General features: G+C 37.5%; 1 protein-coding gene and 1 pseudogene across 9 annotated transcripts in view; one reads left to right on the forward strand and one right to left on the reverse strand.

Moving 5' to 3' along the window:
• MEF2A (myocyte enhancer factor 2A) overlaps positions 1 to 16,710 on the forward strand; it is a 174,571-nt gene that overhangs the window by 30,147 nt on the left and 127,714 nt on the right. For 8 of the 9 annotated variants that reach the window (XR_006818637.1, XM_046007651.1, XM_046007652.1 and 5 more), the window contains exon 2: positions 2,648 to 2,734. The exons of the other annotated variant lie outside the window; for it this stretch is intronic. The gene's annotated coding sequence lies outside the window, so the exon portion shown is untranslated. The remainder of the gene's footprint in view (positions 1 to 2,647; positions 2,735 to 16,710) is intronic. 9 annotated transcript variants of the gene reach the window in all.
• Positions 3,751 to 5,949, reverse strand: LOC123943425 (annotated as a pseudogene).

The following is a 16,710-nucleotide window of genomic DNA, read 5'->3' on the forward strand; positions in this document are numbered from 1 at the left end:
GTCTGACTTGATTTTGGCTCAGGTCATGATCTCAGAGTTCCGCAGTTGGCCCAGGTTTGGTTCTACGCTTGGTGTAGAGCCTGCTTAGGATTGTCTGTCTTCTTTTCCCTTTGCTAAAACCCCTCTCCCCCACCTGCTTGCTTATATGCATGCAAGCTGCTCGCTCTCCAAAAAAAAAAAAAAAAAAGTTAGAGGGGGCTAGCTAGGAGGTTGGTGGGGATCATGGGATCAGATTTGGGAGTAATAGCAACTGGAGATGCCAGTTGTCTAGCTCTTGCCTGGACAGAAGCAATGAGATTTGGAGATTTAATATATGAAATTTAATGATAACTGGATATAGCACTAGCATTTTAGTTTTGGTTTTATTTTGAAGGTAAGAGTATATTTCATTATAGATTATTATAAAAGAATTTGATTTTTAGAATATTTCCTTTTAGAAATTGAGAACTATGTACAAAACACAAGTTTTCAGTAACAATTCATTTATAGAATTGAAAATGAATTTTTGATGTAAGAAAATATACCAGGATGTATCACATTTGTATTTTTTTTTTTTTAAGATTTCGTTTATTTGTCAGAAAGAGAGAGAGAGAGAGAGACCACAAGAGTGTGCACATAAGCTGGGGAAGTAGCAGGCAGACGGAAAAGTAGGGTGGCTCCCTGCTGAGCAAGGAGCTGGATATGGGACTCAGTCCTAGGATCCTGGGATCATGATCTGAGCCCAAGGCAGATGCTTAAACTGACTGAGCCAATCAGGTGCGGCTTAGATTTGTGTTTAATTGGTTATTTACTATGGGTCAAATTGCTAAACTTTAATTTGAGAACCCATTAAAAAAACAGCTCCACTTTGAATTACTTGATTTTAGAAGTTGGTGATGAAACTGTTTTTAAGGAGCTTTTTTCCTTTTCCTCATTTCAGTGTAATTAGATTAAAAGTTGAAATTGGCTTTTTAAAGCAAGCTCCTTTTAACCTTGCAAAAAAAGCTCATTTGTGTTTGTATATGTGTATATGTCTTAAAAGTTCAGGCTTTTATTTTTATTTATTTATTTGACAGAGAGAGATCATAAGTAGAGAGGCAGGCAGAGAGAGAGAGAGAGAGGGAAGCAGGCGTCCCGCTGAGCAGAGAGCCCGAAGCGGGACTCGATCCCAGGACCCCAAGATCATGACCTGAGCCGAAGGCAGTGGCTTAACCCACTGAGCCACCCAGGCGCCCCAAGTTCAGGCTTTTAATACTTAATCCATTAATACAAAAAGAATATTTGGCAATTTGTATTTTTTCCCCTCTAGAGAAGGTGTTGATTTGAAATGGAAATAAAATTGTAGTATCGCAGTAATTAATATTGTTGAATCAGATTCTAAAGACTGGTATTTCCATGGAGAAATTACCATTTTTATTTGATATAGCAGATTTACTTGGGAGTTGGTAGAATTATCCAGTCATGCAATTCTAAATTATTGGATTAACAACATCTTAATTGGTCCTGGCCAATCTGGGTGAGGAAGGTGAGGACTGAGGGGAGGGGCTCTTACCATCTTTCCTTTATACCTAAATTCCTTACTATTATTCAAAGCAAACTGGATTATTCTTTATGTACTGATCCTTGGTTGTATTGACTGGTGTTCCTTTTTTAATATGAATTATCAACATCAGTTTTATGTTCATTTTGGCAATCTTATGTTCATTATTTTCATTTCATTATTACCTTTAAAAGACAGTGAATGCTACAAGCATACATGTTGTATTTGAATACAAACATATTTTACGGCAATGCAGATCACTGACCCTCTGACAATTTTCTTTTATAAATGAGAACATAATACAGTGAATACTTCCAATTATTTTAGCAAAGGACACATTCAGTAGGCTGTGTATACACAAGGTAAATATAAAGCATATTATGCGATCTAGAGTGTAGGAAAATGGGACCTAGGAAACCCAATTTGTGAATCTAGGGAGTATATAGAATATTACTGAATAGCTAAGTAATAGTTACTGGAAAAAAAATAGGGTAGTGACATTAGAAATTCTCCGTTGGCTAACATTATGTTTTTATTAGGCAAATACTACAAATGACTTAAAAATTTATTTTCCTATTTTTTTTTAAAGATTTTATTTATTGGGGCGCCTGGGTGGCTCAGTGGGTTAAAGCCTCTGCCTTCGGCTCAGGTCATGATCCCAGGGTCCTGGGATCGAGCCCCGCATCGGGCTCTCTGCTCAGCGGGAGCCTGCTTCTTCCTCTCTCTCTCTGCCTGCCTCTCTGCCTACTTGTGATCTCTCTCTGTCAAATAAATAAATAAAATCTTTAAAAAAAAAAAAAGATTTTATTTATTTATTTGACAGACAGAGATCACAAGTAGGCAGAGAGGCAGGCAGAGAGAGATGGGGAAGCAGGCTCCCTGCTGAACAGAGAGCCCGATGCAGGGCTCGATCCCAGGACCCTGAGACCATGACCAGAGCCGAAGGCAGAGGCTTTACCCACTGAACCACCCAGGCGCCCCTATTTTCCCATTTTTTAGCAAGTATTTGTGGAACTATCTGCCGGGTATAGTGTTGAGACAAAACATTTAATTCAATTAATGACAAAACATATTTAATTCAATTTTGGAGTTAAGAACACTTACCCATCTCATTTTTTTTTTCTTTAGGAATTGCATTTTGTGAAAAAAGGAGCAAAGAAGAATTTTCTGCGAGGATCATATGAAGTGCACTTTCTTGCTGATATATCATTTCTAGTAAGATATTTTTCATTATGTTATGAAGTAAATAAACACAATGGAAATTATTTCCTTTCTTAAAATCAGACTGTTTTGTGAGCTTGAATAGTAGTCTTTTTGAAGTTTATTTTGTGGCTTAATGTAGATTAATTAAGGGAATTTATAATGTCCATTTGAAGCACATTCTGTTGTACACTGACAGTTTCTCATATATTTTATCCAATACTACTAAGATAATCCTAACTTTTTCATCGTTCTCACTTCATCTTCCATATCATTTACCCTTATTTAAAAAAAGAAAAAAACCTGAAGTAGTCCATATTTTCTGTGACAATAAATAGAAGAAAGTGTGGATTTGAGGACATGAGTTAGATATAAGCTGAGAAAGATGTTCAAATGAAAGATGAAGTATACAAATATTTCTTGAAATAGGAAGGGTCAAAGAAAAAAGTTAAGCAGAGTTAAGGGATTTTTAAAAAATGTGGACTTAATATTTGTAACTTGAATTTGCCTCCTTAAATCATAGGTGCATATTTGCAAAGCTTCTGAGTAGGGTGTTTGACTTACAAACTTACAGTGGTCTAGGTTCATGGTTCCAGGTTGTAAGATGTATAATGTTCTTCAAAAGTTTTCATGGGGGCGCCTGGGTGGCTCAGTGGGTTAAAGCCTCTGCCTTCGGCTCAGGTCATGATCTCAGGGTCCTGGGATCGAGCCCCACATGGGGCTCTCTGCTCAGCGGGGAACCTGCTGCCCCCCCCAATTTGTGATCTCTGTATGTCCAAAAAAAAAAAAAATTTTTCGTGACTGAAACTTTTTTTTTTTACAATGTGCAACACAACTCTTTATTATGAAAATAAACAGTGATCATGTGGGAGGAAAGTACATGGAACAACTGATCTTCAGGTGCTTATGTTACCTGGCCTGCAAGGTGATTGTGATTTCTTGGTTAGCCAGGCCTCCATCCCCAGTCATGGGGATAGCCTTAAGGCTGGAGAGAAGAGAAACAGTGATGACGTGGACATCTAAGGCTTCTTTTAGGTGGTTTGCTTGAAAGCCGCCTCTGGGATCTTGCCCTCATTCTTTTTTTTTTTTTTTTTTTAAAGATTTATTTATTTATTTGACAGAGAGAGATCACAAGTAGGCAGAGAGGCAGGCAGAGAGAGAATGAGAGGGAAGCAGGCTCCTCGTGGAGCAGAGAGCCCGATGCGGGACTCGATCCCAGGACCCTGAGATCATGACCTGAGCCGAAGGCAGCGGCTTAAACCACTGAGCCACCCAGGCGCCCTCTTGCCCTCATTCTTGAGCATAGTGAAGACCTGACCAGCTCTGGTATACTTCCACTCGTTGTCCTGAAGGCACTTCTGAGACCACTCGAGTTTCATCCCAGACTGAGTGGAGAAAGCATGAACCATTTCCTGCTGCTCCTGGGAGAGGGTGAGCATGGAGCTGGAAGTCGGTGTAGGATCTCGGTAGGAAAACACATTCCAAGTCTCACTGGGGGTGGCATCTCTCACAAACAGCTCATCATTCACGATGCATAGACTGGAATTGCTGGCAGGGATGGTGATGAAAGTCCTGGTGAAGGCATGAACGGAACCCCGAGACTTTCCCTCCACTTCCTTGAACACCCCATGGACAGTGAAACAGAGCATCCTCTCCGTCTGGAACCACATGTCCACCAAGAAGGAGCTGAGATCGTGTTGTGTTTTGGGCAGCACACAGAGGGAGCACACAATGTTATATTTTGTGTGTTTTAGTGGCTGAACACACAGGGAGGTGTCCTTGGGCTTCTTCATATTCCTGCTTTCCTTGAAGTACTCCCACGAGCTGCTTGGGCCTGGGTCCTTGGGGTTTAAGGGGATGACCAAGGAGAAGCAGGCCTCATCATGGTAGGCATTGAGGAGACCCTGACGGTCTCCAGAATCATAGATGAAATAGTACTGCTGCAAGAATTGCAGGACTAGACTCTTCAGTGCATCAGATCCTTTGTAGCTTTCCTTGCAGGGCTTTAACAAGCAGGGTGTGTCAGTGTCAGTGATAACTGGTGGTGATAACTCCTGGCCATCCAGGCGTAACAACTTAGGAAAGCAATCCTTGATGGCACTTATGTAGGTGGACTCGTCTGGAAAGGTGTCACACAAGGGGTTTCCTTCTAGCCAAAGCTCTTCAAGCTCCAGTCCTTTCATCTTGTTTAACTCCCACACCAAGTTCAGCTGAGAAATATGGGGAAGAAACTCATTTTTGGAGAGGTTCAGGTTCTTGACAGTGGGGGCCATCTCTATAATGTCAGACAGGCCATCTAGCCCATACAGTTTGTTGTTGCTCAAGTTCAAGGACAACAGCTCAGGGTAATTCTCTTCAGTGATCTGCGCGGTGGCAGCCATGCAGTTTCTTCGGTTCAGGATTATATCTATATCATGGCCCACCAAGTCTGGGTCAAAGCGGAGACACTGGAGGTCAAGAGCTTGCTGGGAGACGTCATAGCGTTTGTTCATGGTCAGCTTTAGCTGCTCCATTTCTTCTGGTTCCAACTTATACCTCACAGAGTAGGGTACAGAGGAGGGATTGACAAAGATATCTTTCGGTTCTCCTCATCATAAATCTTATAGCTGACATCCTTCAGTGCAGAGGCAGTGCCAACACCCTGGACAAAGAACCGAGCCTGGTTTTTCACGTAGTGAAAATCCACTGGAGTGAAGGGGACACTGCAATGGCTCTGGATTGAATTCATCAGCCGTGTCTTGTCATACTTTCTCCCATAGGGAATGTTGATCTTGAACCATTTCCCTGGGTTTCCATCTTGTGTTTTCTCCCTCATTTCTCTCTTCATAGTTTTTCTATCTCTCCACACAGTAATAGGGATATGGCCTTCTTTTTATCATTTCACTCTCCTCTTGTTGCGCCGGGCACTATAGGGAATGTGTCTTTATTTTGGGGTCCTCTTGGACATCCCTCATCAACACATTTCCATCATTCTCCTGGAGGTGTGAAGGTTGAGGCTCATATCCATCACATTCATAATGAGGGTTCCTCTTGACAAAATTACCTTGGAATGAACTCCAAACTTTCTTCCTTGAGGGGAGCTATCACCATCATTGTATTCTTCATTTCTATATGTCTCATTTATCTGATGGAAGAACATATTTTTGTTGTTGCTGTCTTTCGGACATAGTATTTTGTGTATCAAACCTGGAAGTGCTGACTTCCAGAGACTTGACTGGCAGGGTCCACATGACAGAAAGATCTAAGTGACTTCAGGGTTCAGGAGCCTTCGATTTTCACGCGACTTCGTGACTGAAACTCTATCTGAATTCCTCCTTTATTCAAAATGGAAAGGAAGTTAATTACATTAATACCAGAACATTTTGAAATAATAAAATTTTGAAAAATATTAGTAGGGGATAGTTTTTGATGTGTTTTAACATTAACATTTTAAATAAATATTAGACCTCATTGATTGTGCCTGATGATTATCTCAGTAGGAAAAGACGGTGGTACTGGACATTTATATTTTGTACTTGTTTTAAGAACAGTTTTATTTAACATAAAGTGTAAAATTTTTTGAGTATTAAGTGGTATTAACTTATGACTTATAAAATGAATTCTTTGTTAAAGTACTTTATTGTGATACCAGTTTCTTTTTAAAAATTTTTTATTTTTAAATTTTTATTTCATTTTTTTGAGAGAGAGAGGGAGGGTGAGAGGAAAAGAGGGAGAGAGGGAGGGAAGGGGGAAGGCTAGAGGGAGAGGGAGAGAGAGAATCTTAAGTAGGCTCCATGCCCAGTGCAGAGCCCAATGTGGGACACTATCACACAACCCTGAGATCATGATCTGAACTGAAATTAAGAGTCGGACGCTTAACAGACTGAGCCAGTCAGGCACCCCATGATACCAGTTTCTTATGTTTATATATTTTTCTTTTAAAACTTTGACAGAGGAAGCGCCCATTTTATGATATCTTTCAGTTTGAGGAAGTAGGAGAAAAGGCATAATTTTTTCAATTGAAACAAAGTATCCTTCAGGCCAGAACTTGTATACACACAGGCAGGATGGGAAAAATAGAGTTAAATTCCCATTTTTATTTTTATTTTTTTAAAGATTTTATTTATTTATTTGACAGGCAGAGATCATAAGTAGGCAGAGAGGCAGGCAGAGAGAGAGAGGGGGAAGCGGGCTCCCCGCTGAGCAGAAAGCCCAATGCAGGGCTCTATCCCAAGACTCAATCATGACCTGGGCCAAAGGCAGAGGCTTTAACCCACTGAGCCACCCAGGTGCCCCTCTAATTCCCATTTTTAAATATAAACCTTTAGTAGTGTTGTGTAAATCTTTGAATATTTGTTTTTGCTTTTTATCTTATTTACATTTCTTTTGTCCACTGTTTGAAACTAAGTGATTTGAGTTCTAAAAGCACTATATGAATTTAGCCATCTTGATGCCCATAGTTCAGAACTCTGCACCTTGTGTGAACCTCAGGGATGGCTATGGGCATAACTTCAGCTGTTGTATTTTGGGACCTGTTTAAACTTAATGAAATCCTTTATGATGCTTCTTCCACTAGATTCTACATCTGTGGATGTATACAGTGTCTTATTCTTCATGGCAGGCTTCTATGGCTCTGAGAGTTGTACTTGAGTTAATAAGTACTTGCTTAGGAGTTACTCTGAGTACTTACAGTAATGCTTTCCTTTTGAATAGATTCATGTGTTGGCTAAAGAGCTTCAGATTAGTTTTCCCTATAATTCTGTCCTAATTTGGGTTAGGGTAGAAATTGGGGAGGCTGGTACAGAGATTGGACAAATTTTTTTTCTACCTTTTTTCCTCTCCCTTGTGTCTTGAAACTGCATTGGGCTTTTATATTTTAGGTCTGTGATCCACTTTTGAGTTAATTTTTGCTATGGTATGAGGTAAGGGATAAGATTTATTTCTTTGCATATAAAAATCAAATTTTTCCAGAAGCAATTTTAAAAAGATTGTATTTTTTTCCCTGTTGAATTATCTTGGTAACTTTGTTGAAAGTCAACTGACCATTATATGTGGGTCTTTTTTTAGGACTTTTTCATTTTATTGATCTGTATATCTATTTATGGCAATATTGTACTGTTTTGATTACTGTAGCTTTGTAGTAAGTCTTAAAATCAGGTAGTGTACATCCTCTACCCTTGTTTTTCGATTTCCCAAAGTTGTTTTTGTACTCTGCATCCTTTCCATTTCTTTCTGTGTATTTTAGAATCAGCTTGTCAGTTTTTACAAAGAGGTCAATGAGATTTCAGTTGTGAATGCTTTTATCCTAGAGGCTACACTGGGTAGACTTGACCTGCGAAGGATGTTGAATCGCCTTGGTACCTTTCTCTGTTTAAGTTGTCTTTAGTTTTTCTTAGCGTTCTGTTTTCAACATAAACATATTACACCTATTTTGTTATGTTGATCTCTCTTTTAAATTTTTATGTTAAGTGGTAATGTAAAGAAAATCAGTTTTCAGTTGTTTGTATGTGGACTTATAATTGATTTTTTATTAGACTTTGTAATTTGTGATTCTGCCAAGCTCATTATTAGTTGTAATAACATTTTTAAAAAAGATTTACTTATTTGAGAGAGAGTGAGACAGAAAGAGGGCACGAGTGGGAGGGGCAGGGGGAAAGGGGGAGAGACTCTGTAGGGAGCCAGACACGGGGCTCCATCTCATCCTGAGATCACGACCTGAGCCAAAACCAATAGTTGGATGCTTAACCAACTGCACCACCCAGGCTCCCTGTTCTAGTGATATTTTTTTACAGTCCTTCAGATGTTCTGTGTAGACTGTCATCTTGTCTATGAACAAAGACTCCCTTAAATTTTTTATCCTTTTATTTTTTTGTTTGCTTTATTGCACTGCCTAGTAGTCCCAGTGCAATGTTGAAGTGGTAAGCTGACATTCTTGCCTTACTCCTGATATTGGGTCAAGTACATTCAGTTTTTCACCACTAAGTATGATGTTAACTACAGATTTTTAACAGATACCCTTTGTGAGATTAAGTTCTCTTTTATTCATAGCTTGCTGAGAATTTTTTTTCTTGTCGTGAATGAGTATTGAATTTTTATCAGTTTTTCCGCACTATTGAGATGATCATGGTTTTTTTTTCTCTCTTATTTGTTAATGTAGTTAATTACATTTTTTTTTTTTAATATCAAACTAAGAAGTCTTGCATTTCTGAGATAATCTCCACTTGGTCATGACTTGTTACTGTTTATATATTGCTGGATTAATCTGCTAAAATTTAGTTAACTTTTTTCATCTGTGCTCATAGTAGATAATGGTTTGTAGTTTTTTCTTTTTTGTAATGTTTTGTCTGCGTTTTGTATTTGGATAAGAGTGAGTTGAAAAGATGTCCTCTTCTGGAAAAGTTGCCATGCATTTGGTGTTATTGCTGCTTTAATTGTTTGATGGAATTCACTAATGAAGACCTCTGGTTTTGGAGTTTCTTTGTGGGAAGGTTTTACTTACTTATTTTTAAAGATTTTATTTATTTGACATAGAGAGGGAGAAGGAATGAGTGGGGGAGTGGCAGATAGAGGGGGAAGCAGGCTTCTGTCTGAGCAATGTGCCTGATACGGGACTTGATCCCAGAACCCTGGGATCATGACCTGAGCCAAAGGACGGAGCTACCCAGGCATCCCTTTTAGAAGGTTTTAAACTATGAACTCAATTTCTTTGATTTGGGTTATTCAGATTATAGTAATTCTTGAATAAGCTTCAGTTTTTGTGTCTTTCAAGTGAATTTGTCCATTTCAGGTGAGTTGCCTTATTTATTAGCATAAGGTTGCATATTATAATCCCTTACTCTTTTTAATGTTTGAAGGATTTATAGTGATATCCACTCCTTTGTTCTGGTATTAGAGAGTTTCCTTCTTTTTCTAAAGGAGCAATTATTAGCAAAATTTTCCTTTTTCTGCATTTTACAAAGTTTGTTTTGTGTTCATTTACATAGAGTTCAAAGAATTCTTAAATTCCTTTGTGATTTTTTTTTTTGGATCTACTTAATTGTCAAATATTTGGTTAATTTTTTAGATATGTTTCTCTCTTAAGATTTTATGTATTTGACAGAGAGAGTGAGAGTGTACACAGGCAAGGGGAGAGGGAGAAGCAGACTCTCCACAGAGCAGAGAGCCTGTCCTGGGGCTTGATCCCAGAATCCTGGGATTTTAACCTGAGCCAAAGGCAGATAGATGCTTGACCAACTGAACCACCCAGGCGCCATTTCTTTGTTTTTAATTTAATTATGTTGTGGTCCAAGAACATATTTTACGTATTATAAAGTGCAGAATGTTTTCTGTGTTAGTGAATGTTTTGTGTGCACTTAAGAAGAATGAGTATTGTGCTCTTGGAGAGTAGAACTTTCTAAAAATTTTAATTGGGTCAAATTGGTTGATAATTTTTTCCAAAATTTATCCCTCTGATTTCTGTTTCTTTCAGTAATTGCTGAGAGAGGAGTAAGAAATCTTCAGCTTTAATTGTGGACTTGTCTGTTTTTCCTTTCACTTCTTGGTTCATGTATTTTTTTTTTTTAAAGATTTTATTTATTTATTTATTTGACAGCGAGAGAGAGAGATCACAAGTAGGCAGAGAGGCAGGCAGATTGAGAGAGAGAGGGAAGCAGGCTCCCCGCCAAGCAGAGAGCCTGATGTGGGACTCGATCCCAGGACCCTGAGATCATGACCTGAGTCGAAGGCAGCGGCTTAACCCACTGAGCCACCCAGGCGCCCTGGTTCATGTATTTTGAAGCTCTAATATTAGTTGCATGCATTTTTAATTTTTTTCTATATTCTTGATGAATTCTGTATCTTGATGTCCCTCTTTGTCTTTGGTAATATGTTGTGAAATCTTTTCTGAAATAGCTTGCATAGTTTCTGATACAAAGACTGCTGTTTTTCTTATTCTGCCACCCCTAATTTTTCTGTTTTGTTGACTGGTCTAAGACTTTTTCAATGATTGTGCTTTAGTCATTTGTTTATGATGTGCCTTAGTATGGTTTTCTTTGAGAAAATCCTTCTTAGGTTTTCTTTAGCTTTTGTCCCCCCCAATTTGGAAAAATATTGACACTGTTTCTTCAAATATCACACCTCAGGGATGGGTTTTTTGTTTGTTTTTGAAGTGGAGGAGAGAATTTCATACATTTGATATTGTCTCGGCACTTGTACTTTGTATTTTTTTTCTCTTTTTTTCTTTTTGGATCATTGATATTGCCATGTTTCTAGGTTCACTGATCTTTTTTTTCTTTCTGCAATATGTTATCTGTTCTTAATCTCATTCAGTGTGTTTATTTCTGATAATTATTTTTTATCTGTAGAAGTTTTATTTTTTCCATTTCTCTTCTCATCATGTTACTGTTTTCTTTTACCTGTTTTAACATTTAAAGCTTATTTATAATCATTGTTGTAATGCCCTTGTCTGTTAATTCCTTTAACTTTATCATTCCTGAGTTTCTTTATACTGACTGACTTTGCTTCTCCATATGGGGCCCATTTCCTGTTTTTTTTTCATTCTCTGTAATTTTTTTTGGATGCTGGACATTGTGGTGTTGAGATTGTTGAGCAAAGAAATTTTTTGCATTATTTTACATAGTGGAGAGCTTTGTTTTTATATTCATTTAAGTTACTTGGCATCAGCTGAATCCCTCTGAGGTGTTTTGTTTGTTTTTAAAGCTTTGTTGGTATTGGTCCAGAACATTCTTTATAGGGTTAATTTAGTTGTCCATTAAGATTATATCTTTCTCAGTGTTATAATCTATGCCCATTGGAGGCTTATTCTCGATGTTACTCTTAACCAATATTATAAAATTTTCATTAGTTCATCTGTTTTCGTTTTGTGTTTTGAAGGAAATTTTTTGGCTCAGGAATAACTTTGGTATTCTTGCAAGAAAAGATCAAAGCAGAAGGTTTTTCTTTACTCATAACTTATAAATCTGTAATAATTTCATGAAATAATGCCACAAGGATAAACAAAAGAAATAAAAGAGCCTGGAAGAGGGCCAGTGTGTATGTACATGAATGTATGCTTTTTGACAACATTGGCACTATAGAGTAGCAGGAAAAGAACTATTTAACAGATGATACTAGAACAACTGGTGATCCATACAGAAAAAAATTACTCATCTTCCATACCAGTGGCAAAAATCAAGTTAAGATTGATTTGTACATCTCAGTGTGAAAGGCTAAACTTTTAAAGTTTAAAGGCTAGTATAAAGAGAATATGTTCATGATCTTCTGGCAGGCAAAGGTTTTTTTTTTTTTTAACATTTTATTTATTTATTTGACAGAGATCACAAGTAGGCAGAGAGGCAGGCAGAGAGAGAGAGAGAGAGAGGGAAGCAGGCTCCCTGTTGAGCAGAGAGCACGATGCAGGTCTCAGTCCCAGGACCCTGGGATCATGTCCTGAGCTGAAGACAGAGGCTCTAACCCACTGAGCCACCCAGGCGCCCCAGGCAAAGATTTCTTTAAAAGAAGTAAAAATTACTAATACAAATAAAACAATTGATACATTTTATTACCTTGTAATTAAGAAATTTTATTCTTGCCAAATTACCAATAGGAGAATAGTGAGGCAACCCAGAGTGGAAGAACATATTTGCAATACATGTAACAGACAAAAAGCATGTATCAGAATATTCAAAGCACTTTTACAAATCAGTATGACAGAGACAATAGAAAAATGACAAGAGTCATGAAAAGACACTTCATAAAAGAAATCCAAATATGCAAGAAACATGGGAAAAATGTGTTTAACCTCATTAGTAATATGAGAAATATAAATTAAAACTGAAGGGGTTTCATCATAAACCACTGGAGTGGATAAAATTAAAAAAGAGACAGTACAGGTTTTGGAGAGGATGTTAAGTTATGGAAACTCATTAAACACTGCTGGTGGGAATGTGTATTATTACAACCAGTTTAGGAAACACTTTAATATTTGCATACCCTCCGACCCAGTAATGTCTTTTTAGGGGTATATCCCTGAGAGTAATGCGTGACCATGTACACTACGAGATGTGTTAATAACCTGGAGGCAGGGGTATTTATAATAGCTTCAAACTCATTACATTGTTCATCGGCAGTTGACTGAATAAATAAAATTGTGATCTATTCATATAACACAGTACTTTTTAAAAATAAAAGTGAATGAAGTACAGCTACATGCTGCACAGGTGAAATTTGCAGATACATTTCTCAAAAGAAGCCAGGAACAAAGAATTCATAATTTGTGATTCCATTTATGTAAAATAAAATAAAAACACACAAAAATATAGCAAGTAAATATATATATTTATGTTTATGAACAATTATATGTTAACACCAAAAATGCCAATTCCTAATTCCATTGCATGCCTGTCCACATTTCTACATTTCTAAACTCCTTTCCACATTCATTAAGAAATTTTCTGATTCTGAGTATAGTGGTATACTTTATAAATCATATTCATCTTTATAAGTAAAGATAAAACAGCATTTATGTACAGGTTTGATTCAGGTGATAGAAGATGTAAAGTTTTTAATATAGCTAGTATTTGAAAAATAGCATAGAGAATTGGTATGGTTTCTAGTAGTGATAATTCATCTCTATACAAGATGTAATTATTGGCAAAGCAGTTTTTCCAGAAATCATTATGACAGCCCAGAAAGTATTTGGAATATCTACGTTTTACAAATGAAGGGAATGTTAATATGGAGAGTAAGGTAGTGGTGATGGAAAGACTAGAACCTCATTTTCATTCCCTCACCTTGCCTTAACTGTGTCCTTTATTTCTGTTACATGTCCTGTTTGAAGACAAGACATTGCTCTTATGTGGGTGTAATTAATCTGGGAATGACTGGTTATGTGTGGATGGGTTTTAATCTTAATAAGCGCAGTTTACAAAGTCTCCTTTCTAATAGTGATTTTAATAATATTGTGCCTAATTGTAAGGAGCTGAGTTTGCCTTCTGGTATTCTCATAATTTTCTGTAAGAGTTTGAGCTATATTCTTGCTCCACTTTTTAGATTTGAGTGAGGTGAAGGGGTGGGGGGTGGGAGGTTGGGGAACCAGGCGGTGGGTAATAGGGAGGGCACGTACTGCATGGAGCACTGGGTGTGGTGCAAAAACAATGAATACTGTTATGCTGAAAATAAATTAAATAAATATTTAAAAAGGATGAAAATTGAAAAATTATGTGATAACCAATTATTAAAGATAATAAATATTAAAACAGCTTCAAAAAAAAAGAATTGAGTGAGGTAGTAAGAAAGTGAGTCACTGAAAATCATATGACAATTCATTGGTATATCTAGAAGTAAAACAAATTTTATAGACTGGTCATTCTGATAAAATTTTTTGAAGTTACAGTATCTTTTTTAGTTAGTATTTGGATTATTTATCTTGATTAATAATTTTATATCATTTTAAAATAATAGTATTTCTTGCTTTAAGGAAGCACAGTCTCACAATTTAGAAAATCTTTAATGCCCTGTACAATGAAATGAAGAGAGTGATACTAATTTAAAAATTACTCCAGTTTCCATCACTTAATTTCTGTAGCGAATTTAAGATGCTTAAGTGACCAGTATTTGTAATGAATACACAATTTTTATTACTTCATTACATGTTGGGTAAAACAAGGTCTGTATTTCTCTAAAAGGAATAGAGCTCTTAACATTTTATTCCTAAGCTTCTCAAATTTTTTGAGCATTTTGCTTTAAAATGTCTCTCATCCAAAAGCATAGGTTCAAAGCATATAAAAATATATAACCTGTTATTAACCAAAGAAATCCAAATTAAGATAGATGCCATATTTAAACCACTCTTAAGATTTTTACATGACTTCTCTCCTCCCCCAACCTATTTATTATTTATTCTGTTGATGATTTTATCTAAAACATTCTAAATAAACACATCGTAAGAAGTGATACTGTGGTGTTATGATTTCAGATAGGGGCACCAATATCCTATATTTTAGTTGTCTTAACTTTCTAACAAGTAGTGAGTTATCTGGAGGTGTCACAGCCAGGCCACAGCTAGTTTTTACAAAGCTAGTAAAAGGCTCGTCTCCCAATTTTTGGTGGATGCTGCCTTCTGTGAGCATTCAGTGCTTAGAAAGTGGAGAACAAGTTGAATTTTAGTCCCCATTTGCTCTCTCTTGGCCACTCACTCATGTGCAAGGTACAACCTCTGCATTGTTCATAGTGGCCTTGAGTCATAAAGGTATCTTGCCTTTCTTTTGATAGGTTTATAGCATTAGAATTTGCAGATCAGAATATGTCCTAATACCCACAGAATTCTTCAAACAGTTCCTTTCCTAGTTGGTCAGGGATTATTTTCTCAATGTGGTCTGTACTTTTGTTGATCTTATTTCTTCAATGAGATGTTAGTGTTTTGAATTTTACCTAAAATTTATAACAATATAAATCAGAACTTTATAAAATTAGGTGTTAATGTTTGTAAGTTATATTCTGCCTTTATAAAAGTTACATACTACGACATAGCTGCATTTTCTTTTTTTTTTTTCCATTTTATTTATTTTTTCAGTGTAACAGTATTCATTCTTTTTGCACAACACCCAGTGCTCCATGCAAAACGTGCCCTCCCCATTACCCACCACCTGTTCCCCCAACCTCCCACCCCTGACCCTTCAAAACCCTCAGGTTGTTTTTCAGAGTCCATAGTCTCTTATGATTCGCCTCCCCTCCCCAATGTCCATAGCCCGCTCCCCCTCTCCCAATCCCACCTCCCCCCAGCAACCCCCAGTTTGTTTTGTGAGATTAAGAGTCATTTATGGTTTGTCTCCCTCCCAATCCCATCTTGTTTCATTTATTCTTCTCCTATCCCCCTACCCCCCCCATGTTGCTTCTCCATGTCCTCATATCAGGGAGATCATATGATAGTTGTCTTTCTCCGATTGACTTATTTCACTAAGCATGATACGCTCTAGTTCCATCCACGTCATCGCAAATGGCAAGATTTCATTTCTTTTGATGGCTGCATAGTATTCCATTGTGTATATATACCACATCTTCTTTATCCATTCATCTGTTGATGGACATCTAGGTTCTTTCCATAGTCTGGCTATTGTAGACATTGCTGCTATAAACATTCGGGTACACGTGCCCCTTCGGATCACTATGTTTGTATCTTTAGGGTAAATACCCAGTAGTGCAATTGCTGGGTCATAGGGTAGTTCTATTTTCAACATTTTGAGGAACCTCCATGCTGTTTTCCAGAGTGGTTGGACCAGCTTGCATTCCCACCAACAGTGGAGGAGGGTTCCCCTTTCTCCACATCCTCGCCAGCATCTGTCATTTCCTGACTTGTTAATTTTAGCCATTCTGACTGGTGTGAGGTGATATCTCATTGTGGTTTTGATTTGTATTTCCCTGATGCCGAGTGACGTGGAGCACTTTTTCATGTGTCTGTTGGCCATCTGGATGTCTTCTTTGCAGAAATGTCTGTTCATGTCCTCTGCCCATTTCTTGATTGGATTGTTTGTTCTTTGGGTGTTGAGTTTACTATGTTCCTTATAGATTTTGGATACTAACCCTTTATCTGATATGTCGTTTGCAAATATCTTCTCCCATTCTGTCAGCTGTCTTTTGGTTTTGTTAACTGTTTCCTTTGCTGTGCAAAAGCTTTTGATCTTGATGAAATCCCAATAGTTCATTTTTGCCCTTGCTTCCCTTGCCTTTGCCGTTGTTCCTAGGAAGATGTTGCTGCGGCTGAGGTCGAAGAGGTTGCTGCCTGCATTCTCCTCAAGGATTTTGATGGATTCCTTTCTCACATTGAGGTCCTTCATCCATTTGGAGTCTATTTTCGTGTGTGGTGTAAGGAAGTGGTCCAATTTCATTTTTCTGCATGTGGCTGTCCAATTTTCCCAGCACCATTGATTGAAGAGGCTGTCTTTTTTCCATTGGACATTCTTTCCTGCTTTGTCGAAGATGAGTTGGCCATAGAGTTGAGGGTCGATTTCTGGGCTCTCTATTCTGTTCCACTGATC

The sequence above is a fragment of the Meles meles genome, chromosome 6 (assembly GCF_922984935.1).
Source record: "Meles meles chromosome 6, mMelMel3.1 paternal haplotype, whole genome shotgun sequence".
Lineage (NCBI taxonomy): Eukaryota > Metazoa > Chordata > Mammalia > Carnivora > Mustelidae > Meles > Meles meles.